The sequence below is a fragment of the Leptonotus elevatus genome, chromosome 1 (assembly GCF_054856555.1).
Source record: "Leptonotus elevatus isolate MCC_2025b chromosome 1, RoL_Lele_1.0, whole genome shotgun sequence".
In the NCBI taxonomy this organism is placed as follows: Eukaryota; Metazoa; Chordata; class Actinopteri; order Syngnathiformes; family Syngnathidae; genus Leptonotus; species Leptonotus elevatus.
The window spans coordinates 21,791,004-21,804,729 of NC_141239.1; the positions used below are offsets into that span (position 1 = coordinate 21,791,004).

The 13,726-nt window shown below is 39.1% G+C and overlaps 1 protein-coding gene across 7 annotated transcripts in view; it reads left to right on the forward strand.

Annotated features, from left to right (window-relative positions):
- adgrl2b.1 (adhesion G protein-coupled receptor L2b, tandem duplicate 1) overlaps positions 1 to 13,726 on the forward strand; it is a 157,526-nt gene that overhangs the window by 81,972 nt on the left and 61,828 nt on the right. The gene's annotated exons all lie outside the window — the stretch shown is intronic.

Below are 13,726 nucleotides of genomic sequence, written 5' to 3' on the forward strand. Positions count from 1 at the left end.
CCAGGGCCATGTTGCAACAAGCTCTTTTTGTCAGTGTTTTCAACAGGTTTGTTAATAATGATTAAACTTAGCTATATTTTAATGCTAATTGCTGCAAAACGTAAACAGATGAAAGAGGAGACTCTAATGTTTCTTTTGGTAAGTTCCATGTTTTTATAGTAATAGAACACAATATTCTGTGGGCCTTGCGAAATCAGTCAAAATCCAGTAAAACAGCCGGGAGCAAAGGGGGTTGCTTCACTGAAAACGGCTGGGAGTGAATGCGTTAACATTGTCTGACTAACCGAATAAGTCAATCACTTACCCACTATAGTTATTTTAGCGGCTTTTTAGTTATTTTTAAACAAGACAAACAGTTTGGGATTTTTTTCAGGATTTTAGGGTGACCCACCCCCCGTATCCCACGAGAATAGATCCGCCCCAGTCAATCTCCACATTCAAAATCAAAGGAAGCGTAATCGGTAATAAAATGACAATTTTTAAAGCATTGTTTACTTGAGGATCTTAGTTAATCATTAACTCATTCACTCCCAGCCATTTTCACTGACGCAACCCTCTTTGCTCCCGGCTGTTTTACTGGATTTTGACTGATTTTGCAAGGCCCACAGAATATTGTGTTCTATTGCTATCAAAACTTGGAACCTACCAAAAGAAACATTAGTCTCTTCTTTCATCAAGAAAAAAAAGTATATTTGTATCTGTTTCTGTTTTGAAGCAATTAGCAAAATAATATAGCTAAGTTTAATCAATATTCACATTCCTGGTGAAAACACGGACAAAAAGAGCTTGTTTCAACATGGCTCTGTCTGATCTCTTATACTCTTCTGCCACCTACTGCAATTGCTTTAAAGCTACCTTTTCATCTCAGAAGTTGCATCAAAGCCTTCTGTATGCTCTTGCATAAAATAAACAACATTAAAACCGTGTAAGCACGGTTTTGGGAGGGAAGGAAAAAGTATTTAAAATGTTTTTACAAATTTTTGGGATTGAATGACTTAATGTGATATGTTCACAAATCGGACCTTGACACAGACAGCGAGCGGAACATGGAGGAAAACATTTTTGCTCCTGTAACTGAAATATCTAACTTCATTACTTAAATTCCGAAGATAAATAATTATATTTTAGTTTTAAAGAGTTTCTTTGCATATCTAGAAAAGCAGGCTGTGTCAAAAGTTATTTTTGTATATGCTGCGGGCCACTACAAAATGGACGGCGGGCCGCAATGGCCCCCGGGCCCTAGTTTGGACACCACTGCCTTAAACTACCACAACACTTGATAAAGCTATGCGGTCATCAACGTAGACATTTGATTTAAAAATTTGGTTGTTTCGCCATGGTATCATCCAGAGAGGTTTTCATTGTTTCCAAAAGCCCAAACTAATCCGGCTTTTGCTAAGGCTAAGCAGTCGTCTGCATAGTCATTTGAATCCCTCAAGACTCAACCGGCGCATCTTTAAGTGACTCCAAGGTAAGCAATGTACTTGTATTAGCTGTATAATAACGCTCCTGTGTGCTTGTTAATGTAATCCTACCAGTATGAGGCCTGGTTATTATCCGCAGCCAGCTCAGATAATGAGGCTACATGCTCCCAACTGCAACATTTGTATAGGCTTACAGGAACAGCGCTGCTTCTTAATATAGTTGTCCCCAAACGTGATGGTTCACTTTTACTCCAGCGTTAGCTTTTTGTTTTGTTTTGCATGATTTCCTTGTCACTTTACACTGATGCGGTGGATGTAACCTTGAAAGGGGACACAGGCACACTTCCGCCTGCTTCTGTCCGAAATGTCCTTTTTCCAACCATTGGAAAATAATTTCTTCAGAGAGACCGAAGGCAGCAGAAGTGTCATGTTGAAGGCAAGTCAGGCTCAACATTTTAAACGGTATTGAAAATGTGAGACACTACACACATGGAGGAGGAAAAAAAAAATGGGCATGGGTGTTCTTGCTGAGATGATCAACACAGCAAATGGAACAAATAACCGTATCGTCACCGATAATCGCTAGCCTCCTCCCCGGGACGCAGATGTCCATCACCAAGACTGATTTGCTGCTAAAGGGCATCCAGACAGCAAGAAAGTGCGGTAGTAGAAGGAGAAATAGTAGATAGGATTGTGACAAATGGCCGCCATCTTTGTGGAATTTTCTAAAAACCTGGAATGAGCAGTTCACATGCATCTAAAAATACATCAAACAACAATTAACTGCTACGTACATGACCTCGCTGTCTTTCTCACCAATACTCTTCCATCTGTGCTAGTTCAGTTTTTAGGGCAAGTGTCACTATTTGAAATAGGACGCAAATTTTGACGTCTCGCAATTTTGGCCTGCCCGAAAAATTGGTGGATATTTTTAACTGAAACTTGTCAGCCAATCAGAGAAAATGCTTACCTGCGTAGAAGACGAAATGAAAGAACCGAGAAGAATAGTGCTGTCACTATCGAATATTTCTAGAATTGATTATACAATCCATTAATCGACTAATCGGATGCATTAGTTACTGATTACTGTCTATAAACCAGCGATTGTTGTTTATTTCTTATTTCATATTCATATATAGTTATTAAGAAAGGGGGGATTGATGTTGTGCTATGTTACCGGTTCGGTCATTGATTTCCAAAGTAAGAACTGATGTTTGCAAATGTCTTATTTTGATTAAGCACAGATGATAATCCGTCTTCATTCTTGAAGGGCTAAAGAAATCAGTGAACAATAACTGTTGAGATGCTGAAATCAGAGGATTTGGAATTTTTTTATTTAAAAAAATGGCTCCAAACGTTTACTCTATTATTAAAATAGTTGTCGATTAATTTGATAATCGATTACTTGTCAATTAATCAATGAATTTTGACAGCTCTCGAGGAGACCGTTGAGAGTTTCTCCACAACGCATCCAATAATCCATGTCTTTGCAAATTTTGATCATAAACGATGGGAAATCATCCAATTTGCACACATTGTCATTTCGTGTTTACCCTGCTTTAAGAAAAAAAACAACTAAAGAGGAGAGACTTGGGTGTGTCAGAAATCCAATCAGTAGTGACAGATTCACCTCGCAATGAGGCCTGTCTCCCAGGGCGATTGCATCGCCACCAAAACCCTCCTCTTGATTACCATGAGGCAAGCCAAGGCACTCTTCCCAGCTGAGGCTCGGTCCCTATCACATTCCTTAATCCCCAGCCTTTTCCAAAACCATTACCGTCACTGGCCTCTTGAACCTTGCCTCGCATGCCGGGAACATGTCTGATAAGTATTGGTGAGCCGTGTGACACCGGTTATCCTCTCCTCCTTTACATCAAGTTTGGTTGCTATGGTAGCGCCAGTGTCACCACAGGGACCATTTTTGTGTGTTTTTCTGTAATTGTCTCCATCTTTTAGCACTATGTTTTTCGAAAAAGTGTTTTTGATTCCAGATCCATTCAGTGAATAATTTAGAGATTAGTATAGTACATCAAATACTAGATTTTCAAGATTTTAGTGTTTAATTAGTTTATGACACAGTGTTGTGAAGTTTAATACCAAAAACACATAAATACACACCCACACACTCATTTTCATTTTACAGCCATACAATTGGGGCAGCGCGGCTCAGTGGTAGAGTGGTGTTCTTGCAACCCTGAGTGTGTTAGTTCAATCCCAGGACAGTGTGATTTAAGTATCCTTGAGCGAGAGATGCTGAACTCCCAGTTGCTCCTGATTCTGTGTAATCAGTAGTCAAAATGTAAAGCGCTTTGAGGGCCTTTTAAGGTGGAAAAGCGCTATATAAATCAAATGCCATACCAATTAGCCAACATCAAATGCGACACGTGTCATCTGTGCATAGTAAAAATAAATAAATTGAGAGCAAGTGCTGTAGTCCATTTAGCATTTTTGGCATCAATGATTGCAATACATAACGACGATAAATGTGCAATCAAAAATGACATTTTCAGTGTTTTTTTATTTAAAAATTTTTTGTTCACTTGGAACAAATGTCTGTTTTTGTGTAGTTTTCCATTTAAGAAGATTAATGACATTTGCTTAAATCTTTTAGAAATGATTTATCCCTGATACATTTGACCTTCAATACTGAACGGCAAAAAAAATTCCTTCAGGATCTTTAAAGTGCTGAGAGGTGATGTATGTGACATTAGACTGATTTATTTATTGATTGATTGATATATTTATTGATTGTGTGTGTGTGTGTGTGTGTGTGTGTGTGTGTGTGTGTGTGTGTGTGTGTGTGTGTGTGTGTGTGTGTGTGTGTGTGTGTGTGTGTGTGTGTGTGTGTGTGTGTGTGTGTGTGTGTGTGTGTGTGTGTGTGTGTGTGTGTGTGTGTGTGTCAGTGCTCTTTCATTCACCTGAAACCTGTAATAAATCCAAGACCCTTCACCTTAACCGGATATTTCAGAATTGACAGGAGAATAGAGGAAGGATCAAAGGAAAGAAAGATGAAACAAAGTGAAATCCAACACCAACCAGACACCACCTTCCCCACCCACAGAGTTACAAATAGACTCTTTCACCAACCCCAAATACATCTAAATTCGAACAGATTAGAGACCTCAAGAGACCAGAGGAAAGACTAAAGGAAGGAAGGATAGATAGTTGGAGTGAGATCCAAAAACCTCATCACACTGATAAAAACCACAATTATCTGTTCTCACTGAGCTGAGCTAAGCCTGATGGGTGAGAAAACATCTTGACCTGACTTTACTTCTCAGAAGCACACACTTCAATGGAAAGGCACCCGTATAGATGACAGTAAATAAATAAATAAATAAATAAATGTGGGATCCTACATTTTCAATGCGCTTTTAGCTGCTATTGTCAATTATGTCTCCATTGGTGTGTATTCTTTGCTAATTTAGGCTAATAAGAATCAAAATCATCTTTATTTAAAGGGGAAGTCAACACAAAAGTTTTCTTTCCAATAATAATATTTTATGCTGTTGCACCACTTATCTAAATATGGTATTTTTAATCTAGTTTGCGCATATATGGATTATGAATCAAGCAGCAAAATCCACACATTTTTAGCCATCTCTGGGGTGGTCATTTTGTCACTAATCACAGTTGCTCAGGTAACGACCAATCTCAGCTTGTGAATGTCACATGACCAAACCCAATGTCTTTTTTATTTAACACATTTCAACACCGATTATAATTTGGGAAATTGGATGTATGTAAATTCATTCAATACAGCCAAAATGGCAAAACAACTTCATGGTATCATTTTGCTGTAGGATCCGATGGGATAAAAAAAAAGAAGTAATTTTCAATGCTTTAAATGGGATATTTTATGTCTGTATCAAATATGACAGTTTTTCTGCATGTTTGCCAGTTTAGGCTAATTTAAGGAACTGAGACATCTGTTCAATTATAGCTGCAATTATCTGTCCTCATTGAACGGAGCAAAGCCTGCTTGGTGAAAAAAAAAACCTTATGACCCGACTTGACGTCACGTTCGCGTATCAGGTTGCGCTTCCACATTACGAAGCGGCACCTCTGGATGCCAGCTGGAAATGAGATTGCCGAGGCGGCCTTGACGAAGGGACTTGTCGTCGACGGCTCAATGGGGGCTGTGTGCTCCTGAACTCTGGCCTCTTGTCAACACGTCTGTTTGTTTTCCCGCTGGAGCCTGGAATCTGTCCAGCACCATAACTCCGCAAGCCTGGGGAGTATGGGGGAGTCCAATCCCACCCCCTACCCCCCACCCACCCCCACCTCACATGTTGTGACGAATGCTCCTAATGAGTTCTTCTGCATGCTGCACTGTTAACATTCTGATGTATATGAATGTAATTAACAAGTGAATAATCTTAATTATGGAGGACCAAAGCTGCCAAAATTCAAAATAAATAAATACATAAATAAATACATAAAAAATGACAAAATAAAGAAATTAATGAATAAAAGTGAAAATGAAAACAGAAAAAATATTATTCAAAAATTAACCCCCCCCCCCCCAAAATATGAATGAAATAAAAACAAAACAAAATATATATATACATAAAAAATTAAATACGTGTATTTAATTTTTTTATTATATTTTTTAGATCCGTTTTCATTTTCATTTTCACTTTTAGTTTTTTATTTATTTATTTATTTATTTAGTCATTTATTTAGTCATTTATTTATTTTTTGTTTTGGGCCATACTGCCAGGATGAAATGTTGTTCAAATGAGGGGGCGGTCCTAAGCGTGTCTTGGGTTGGACTCCGTCGTTGCAAACGGCCTTTCATTGGTTGAGTCAAGTGTGCGGCTCGTCGAAGAAGGAAGTCTCGCCGGCTTGCATGGAGAGCTCCAGCAATGCACGACTATCTTGTCCACTGTCAACACAACTTTGCTCAACAACAAGTCGAGGTGACAGTGGACAAGATAGATGTCCATTGCTCTCCAATGCAAGCCGGCGGGACTTCCTTGTTCGCCGAGCCACTCACTCGACCAATGAAAGGCAGTTTGCAACGGCGGAGTCCAACCCAAGACACTCAGGACCGCCCCCTCATTTGAATAGCATTTCAACCTGGCAGTATGGACCAAAACTACCTAAATTAAAAATAAATAAATAACTTTATTTTTCTTTTTTTTTTCGAATAATTTTTTTTTGTATCTCTTTTTATTTTCACTTTTAGTCATTTATTTAGTCATGAAGTCATTTATTTATTTTTAAATGTTTGCGGTTTTGGTCCTCCATACATAATCACCCTCCTTGTCTCAAAAGAGGCTGCGGGAAGGAGGGAGAAGGGAGAAACTGGCCATCGCGGCGCTTTTCCAATAACTGCTTTATGTGCTCTCTCAGCTACTGTTATGCCTCGGTTAACATAAATACCACATTACCTCGGAGCGGCAGGAACAGTGCATTCCGTCAAATAAGCCGACAGAACACAACACGCTTCCTTATTTTATTCAGCCGCCTTAAGTAGTAGCGCTACCTTTATCGGTTAAATAAGAGATGCCTCTTTGTGGCGCGCGCAGTCGCCCACTGCAGTTTTTTTTTTTGTATTACGGACACATTCTTGAAATGTGAGAGGGAATCTTTGCCTCTGTGGACGGCCACTTGAAAATAATTGGCCCGTCAGATGTACACCTGCTACATCGTCAGGATTTATGGCGGCGACGTTCCCTTCGCATGGAACGAACACTGCAGGGTAATCGGATGGTGGTGAAATAATGTCAGTGCTTGGAACCAGGGGGCCACTTCAGGTGTAAAGGAAATGAATCGCAGTCGTTAAAGATTGACTGACCATTGAAACTCCAAAGTGTATTTCTCTTTTTCTTTGCTCAACTGGCATTACAATGCGACAGAGTTTAAAGCCTGCACTAACCTCGAGTCGCCCACAATTATTTACCCTAATTCGCGGACTGTAAGTCTCATTTATTTTCATTGGTTGGCTATTCCTGCGACTTATACTTCGGAAGTGACTTACACATGAAAAAAATATAAGGTGCACCGTAGCGCGAGATTTCTGTATTTAACACACACGTTAAGGCGCACCGGCTTTTTAGGCGCAGCCACGGTTAAACATGCGCTATTTAAAAAGGAACCCGACTGTAATGATAAGTTAGCTGATCCTAATTATTTATTTGGTTGTTACTGACATAACTATGAGATTCATTTTTCAAAAATTATTTCTCGTTTAATACATTTTGTGGAATCTTTATTTGGACATTATTTACGTCGCAGCGCATTCCGTGCGTAGTGACGTAGAATGGCAGCTGGTTCTCTGCCGAGCAATGTGGAACGTCTATAAAGAAAGCAAGGTAAGCCTCCGTTACGTTCCTAAAGGGGCGATCAAAACTCTTTAATGTGTCTGGTGAATGACGAGAGCACAGCGTGGAAAAGGGTGACTTTCCCGATCGCATGTTTGTTTTGGAACGCTACGAGGCTTAACTTGCTTTCTTTATAGACGTTCCACATTGCTCGGCAGAGAGACAGCCGTCATTCTACGTCACTATGCACGGAATGGAATGGAATGGCAGCGTACATCCAAATAAAGTTTCTACAAAACACATTTAACTGGAAATGATTTTTGAAAAATTAATCTCATTGTGATGTTGGTAACAACCAAATAAATAATATAGAGCAACTTGTCATGACAGTCGGGATTCTTTTTAAAACATACGGTAGCATGCTTGCACGCTAAAACATATGCTAGCAAGCATGTGTTAGCAAGCATATTACTGCACACAAAAGGCGCACCTCATTATTAGGTGCGCTGTCAATTTTTGAGAAAATTAAAGACTTAAGTGCGCCTTATGGCCGTAAAAATACGGTACTTAATGTGACTTATACTCTAGTGCGACTTATGTATGTTTTTTTCTACCTAATTATGCATTTTTGTCCTAGTGCTTCCAGAAAATAGGGTAATTAACTAATTTGCTCCCCAAAACATATAAATACGTTCCATTTTAAATATTACCACCAGTGTCCCAAAGACATATTTATATGTTTTTTATGTTGTTGTTGTTTTTTAACGCTAGAGCACACAGAAGGCTTTGATGCAGCCTCTGAACGGCAGAGAATGGTTGAAGCAATGGTAGTTATTAAAACGTTAGAAAAACGGCCAGCAGGTGGCAGCAGAGTATAAGAGATCAGCCAGGGCCATGTTGCAACAAGCTCTTTTTGCCATTGTTTTCACCGGGAATGTGAATAATGATTAAACTTGGCTATATTCTAATGATAATTGCTGCAAAACGGAAAGAGATACAAATATCGTTGTTTTCCTGATGAAAGAAGAAACTCTAATCTTTCTTTTGGTAGGTTGCATTTTTTTTTTTTTTATAGCAATAGAACACAATATTCTTTATGCCTTGCAAAATCAGTCAAAATTCAGTAAATCAGCCATATGATTTCTTGTAGTTCTTTACGCACAAGGAACCATGTCTGGTAAATTTAGTAAAGCGCTATGCTAAAGGCATCACTGTAAGGCATTAAAGCCATGTGATATCTCTCAGCCTTTTTTATTAGGATGACATTAGGATGATATTAGTGAGACAATTTTTACCTAAGGAATTGGAACCGTTTCATTGGCCCAAGCCGTTTGGGAATCAAATGTGGTTACTTAAGATTGAACCATAATGGACGCTGAAAAGAAGAGACTCGAATCCTTCTTTTGGTAGGTTCCATGTTTTTAAAGCAGTAGAACACAATATTCTGTGGGCTTTGCAAAATCTGTCAAAATCCAGTTAAACAGCCGGGAGCGAAGGGGATTGCTTCAGTGAAAGTGGCTGGGAGTGAATGAGTTAAATAATTGAATAACCCGATTTAGGCGGCATATATACGAATTGTAGTCACTCATTGGACAAATTCATCATAAACTTGGTCCATTTCCATGCTGTAGTATTAAACACAGTTCCTATTGACACAAAACAAATGCTAATAGTAAAGCACAGACCTTTGCCAATTGTCTGTTAACATGTATTGTTCCGATTGATGCGTTCAATGTGCCGTAGTCTTCACAGGTGCAGACCTCCAACAAGGCCAAACAATGATTATTTAAATGACTACCTTCATAAATATGAATCGTGCTGTTTTGACAGATATGTCAGGCAATCTTGTCAGTAAAAGGAAAAAAAAAAACATTCCTTGAACTGCACCTTTATCTGGATTCTTAAGCAATTTGAATTCATGGTCATTGCTCCCTTGTTCATGCTCCGCCTTTAACAAAGTTAAGTAGCTTTCACATAATCTGCTCGGTGATGACAACAAAGCCTCCTTGGCAGAGTTAATCATTGTCCACCTTGTTGGTGTTGCTTTGCGCTTGTGTTTGTAACCGTGCAATCTTCCTAATTCCGCTCTTGATTGATGTGATTAGCAAACATCAGTGCCCTTATCGATCACACCGCTTATTGTTCCAGACAGTTCACACGTCATTAAAAGAAAATGTATTACAAACACAGGATAGTGCTGATCGATCAATTGATCTTCTTTTAAAACATGCCATTAAACAACAAAGGCGGGCGACATCTTTGAAGCCTCCTCTATGATGTGCAAAGATACAATTACAAACTGATTTCTTTCAAGAAGAAATCATTCTGAGGCGCCAATAATTGCCAGGAGCGAATGGGGGGAAATTAATTTGTCTTTTAGGTAACATTTGATCAGGGCCCTCAAAATGAACGGCTGCTTGGCATAAGCTGCCGCCGTGTCGTCAGCACGAATGGGGCGTCCGCTGTGAATTGAAATGTCAAACTAAGCCCGTCTTTCCCTGCGTGCTTCCCCCGGCTGATGTTATTTTACAACCAAAGTGTATGCCAGCCCACTGCACTCTGATTTACTTGCACATCCATGAAATGATGGCTCCAGGTAAGCCTTGGAGGGCGTTAAGCTCCGCTGCTTTCTGTTTGTCGACACTTACTATTTGACGACAGCAGGATACACAGTGCACCGTTCGCAAGGTCCCAATTAGTCGCTGGGTAGATCATCCACTTAAGGCACAAATATAACATTGGGAAAATGTTCAGACATTAAAATTGAATACACAACAAGTCTTCCTGCAAAGCTGTAAGTGAACTCGCTGTTCAGTATTAAATAGGCCGCGGCGCGTAGTTGCTCTGCAATGTTGTATTTGTATTTGAATTATGTCTCTAATAGGGATGCACCAATCGATCGGCCGGCCGGCCGGGACGATTTATCGGCCCCAATTTCCTTAATTTTGGGGGAGTAGCGATAGGACGATGCCTTAAAAATAAACCGATCTTTTCTACCAATCTCATCTCCCTCCTCAGAGGTCTGAAAAGGCCAGCCACTGTCCTCTTCTGCTTAGATGACTAATAGGATTTTCATTTGTATTTTAGAGAACTACTTCATGTGCAGTTAAAACAATCCATTTGTATTATTTCGCAGATAGTGTTCAATGTTTTCCAATAAAACAAGATTAGAACACTGAAGGTATATGCTGCTTGTTATGGGGAAAAAATCGGAATTGGCAGGTCAGACTTTTTAAAAGATTGAGGATTGTTGATCGGCTGAGAAATTGTAATCGGGGCACCTCTAGTCTTTAACCAAAAAAACTAAAGTTCTGGTAGATAAAAGCGCTATATAAAAAAATGTCCATTATTATTATTTATTATTATTATTATTATTATTAGTGCTATTATGATAACAATAATAAATAAAATCTTCTGGGAGCTATAGCATTTACTGTATTACTTTGTTTTTAAACTCTATGTCTTAGACATATTCTGAAAAATGGGCATTCACTCCACCCCACCCATCTGCAGTTGAATAAATACTCGGCAACTACTGTATTTGCGGACATGTATTTCTGCCTTTTTGTATGTGTTTTTATTGTGCGTCGGTTAGCCTTTTCCCTTAAATACGCTACGTCTGCAACTTCACCAAATTCACTTTCAGGCCTCATGAATTACGCGCGCAAGACAGGTCAGGTTCAGGTCCAGTGGTGCTTTTTCTGTGTGCCGCTCCTTAAAGAAGTGTCACGATCGTTGGACAGGCCGCTTTTTCATCTCCAGAAATAATATTCCTAAGTTAGCAACGGCACATGAATCGTCGTGTCTCTTTCTGCCTTCCACGCCGCAAAACCTCGACTGAAAAGCGGAACGGCGTTGAAGAAAGAGAAAGGCCTGATGTAAAATTCATGTCTTGTGGGATTTGTTTCGCTGTCATTAATTACCAGCTCTTGCTCGAGGTGAAAAAGGCAAAAAGAGCAACTGTAGTTACTGTTTTTATCCACAAATGAAGGCTAACCAACAGCCATCTTTACTCACTCCTGTGGTTTCCAAAGGAGCCACTTATCTGTCATTTTGGCTGGAAAGATAAGTTATGCGAACAATTGACATTATTCTGTAGATTTACACTCTGGTACTGTAAGCCTAACGTAAAAGCCACACCACGGAGCCGATCAGCTTGGCTTCGGTGATGCGTTAAGCTAGCATTAGCCACAACAGAAAATCAAGTCTTAGCAGTACAGAGCAACGCGACCAAAATTGACTGAACTAGCTTTGAGTGGCCGACCTTCTATATATATCATTGCATATTTTCTCCTCTTTCTCACCATTCAACTACTTTGTGAGCGTCAATGCTATTAATTAAGGGAGGCTTCTAGGAAGATGTCCCTTTTGTTTGCCATTATACCAAGAAGATTAATCTTGCAAGGCATCTTTTCAGAATTTAAAATGACTAGAAGTTGTCATTTGTTGGCACTAAATAACCACTATTAGATGGCTTACGAGTCTTTTATGCCACTGCTTGGTCGGACATGTTGACAGCATGTATTCAGTTGGGGGGAATTAAAATATTATTTTAGCACATCCACCACACAAAAACAGAAACGTGGTGGAATATGGATGACTAAAACGTTTTGTCATGATCGTAAACGACTCTGGGGAGTTATAAAGAGATCAAAAATGAATCATGCTTCATCGTTGAAGCCCAATGCTGCCTCTTCCTTGTATTTGAGTGATGTTTGTTTGGTGTCTAACTCGTACATTATCCACACGTGGTACACCATTGACCGTGTGGCTTCCCTAGAAAAATGACTTCACCTCCTCTCGAGAGTGAATGCCGTTAATTGGCGCAGTTCTCTCCGACAAGTTTGTGATCCTTGCTATCAAAAGGAAATTGCTTGTGTGTGTCGTAAAAGTCATGTAAGGTAAATGCAATCGTCATCTTACAGCTGTAGCTCTTATCATGCCAGTGGGAGTGTGTTGATTTCACAACATCTATGTGACGGTAGGGCTGTGCAATTAATCGAAATTCAATTACAAAAATAGGCAGAATCGTAAAAAAAAAAAAAAAAAACCCTGCTTATTAATACTAGGGCGGCTGAAACCAGTCCTCGGCATTTCTGCCTTGGATACCCTCTGAGGCGCTTAAGAAGTCGTAGTCAAGTTTAAAGGCTGTGGACGAATATTTCCCCTGTAAGTAAGGTTGAAATGGAAATACATTTTAAGATGAATGAAAAAGAAGATTTTTTTTTAAGATGAAAGAAAAAGAGGGTACATATACTGTCCACTTGTTATGCAAAGTGCCCAGGCTCTATTTTAAGAGCCTACATCTATGTTTAATCTGCTGTATTGGTTTTAAAAGGCAGCAACTTTTTAAAATGTATTTTCAGTTATTTATTGTTGTTAAAAATAAACATTTTCAAAGAACACTGATGTGATTTTTTTTTTTTAGGTCTACAAGAATAACCGTAAAAAACGTAAAACCGCTTCTTTTTTTTCCAGACTATAATCCTACACCAAAATCTGAAACTGTTGCACCCCTATATCTAAATACCCAATTATTCGCTAGAATTTTCAGTAAGTTATTCAAATACCAAAATATTCGATAGCTGCAGCCCTAATAATATTAATTTGTAGTTGTTTTTGACATTGTTATTATAAATTCAGTTTGGTCCAAAAGGAGTTTACATAATTAGTGTTTTAAAGAATTTAATTTGTCTTAATATTTTTTAATGTTGAAACCAAAAAATGAATAATTGTTTGAATAACAGAGGGTTCTCGCTTTATGATGGAGTTCTGTTCCTAAACCGGACACAAAACTAAATTTGTGCTTACGTCATAATGCGCTCTAGTCTTACCACTAACTTATGCTGTTGCAGTAGCAAAGTCATAATTTCAGTAGATCAGTAGATATGGCCTGGGTTTGGGGTCAAGTAATGTGCTCCGTTTTCAATTTTGCACACTCAAAGTCTTAACAACAATCGTCCCGACCAACAACTCCAAATGTCCAGACAGTCTGTTCTGGCGTTCCCGCTTTATTGCACCATGTTTCCTAAC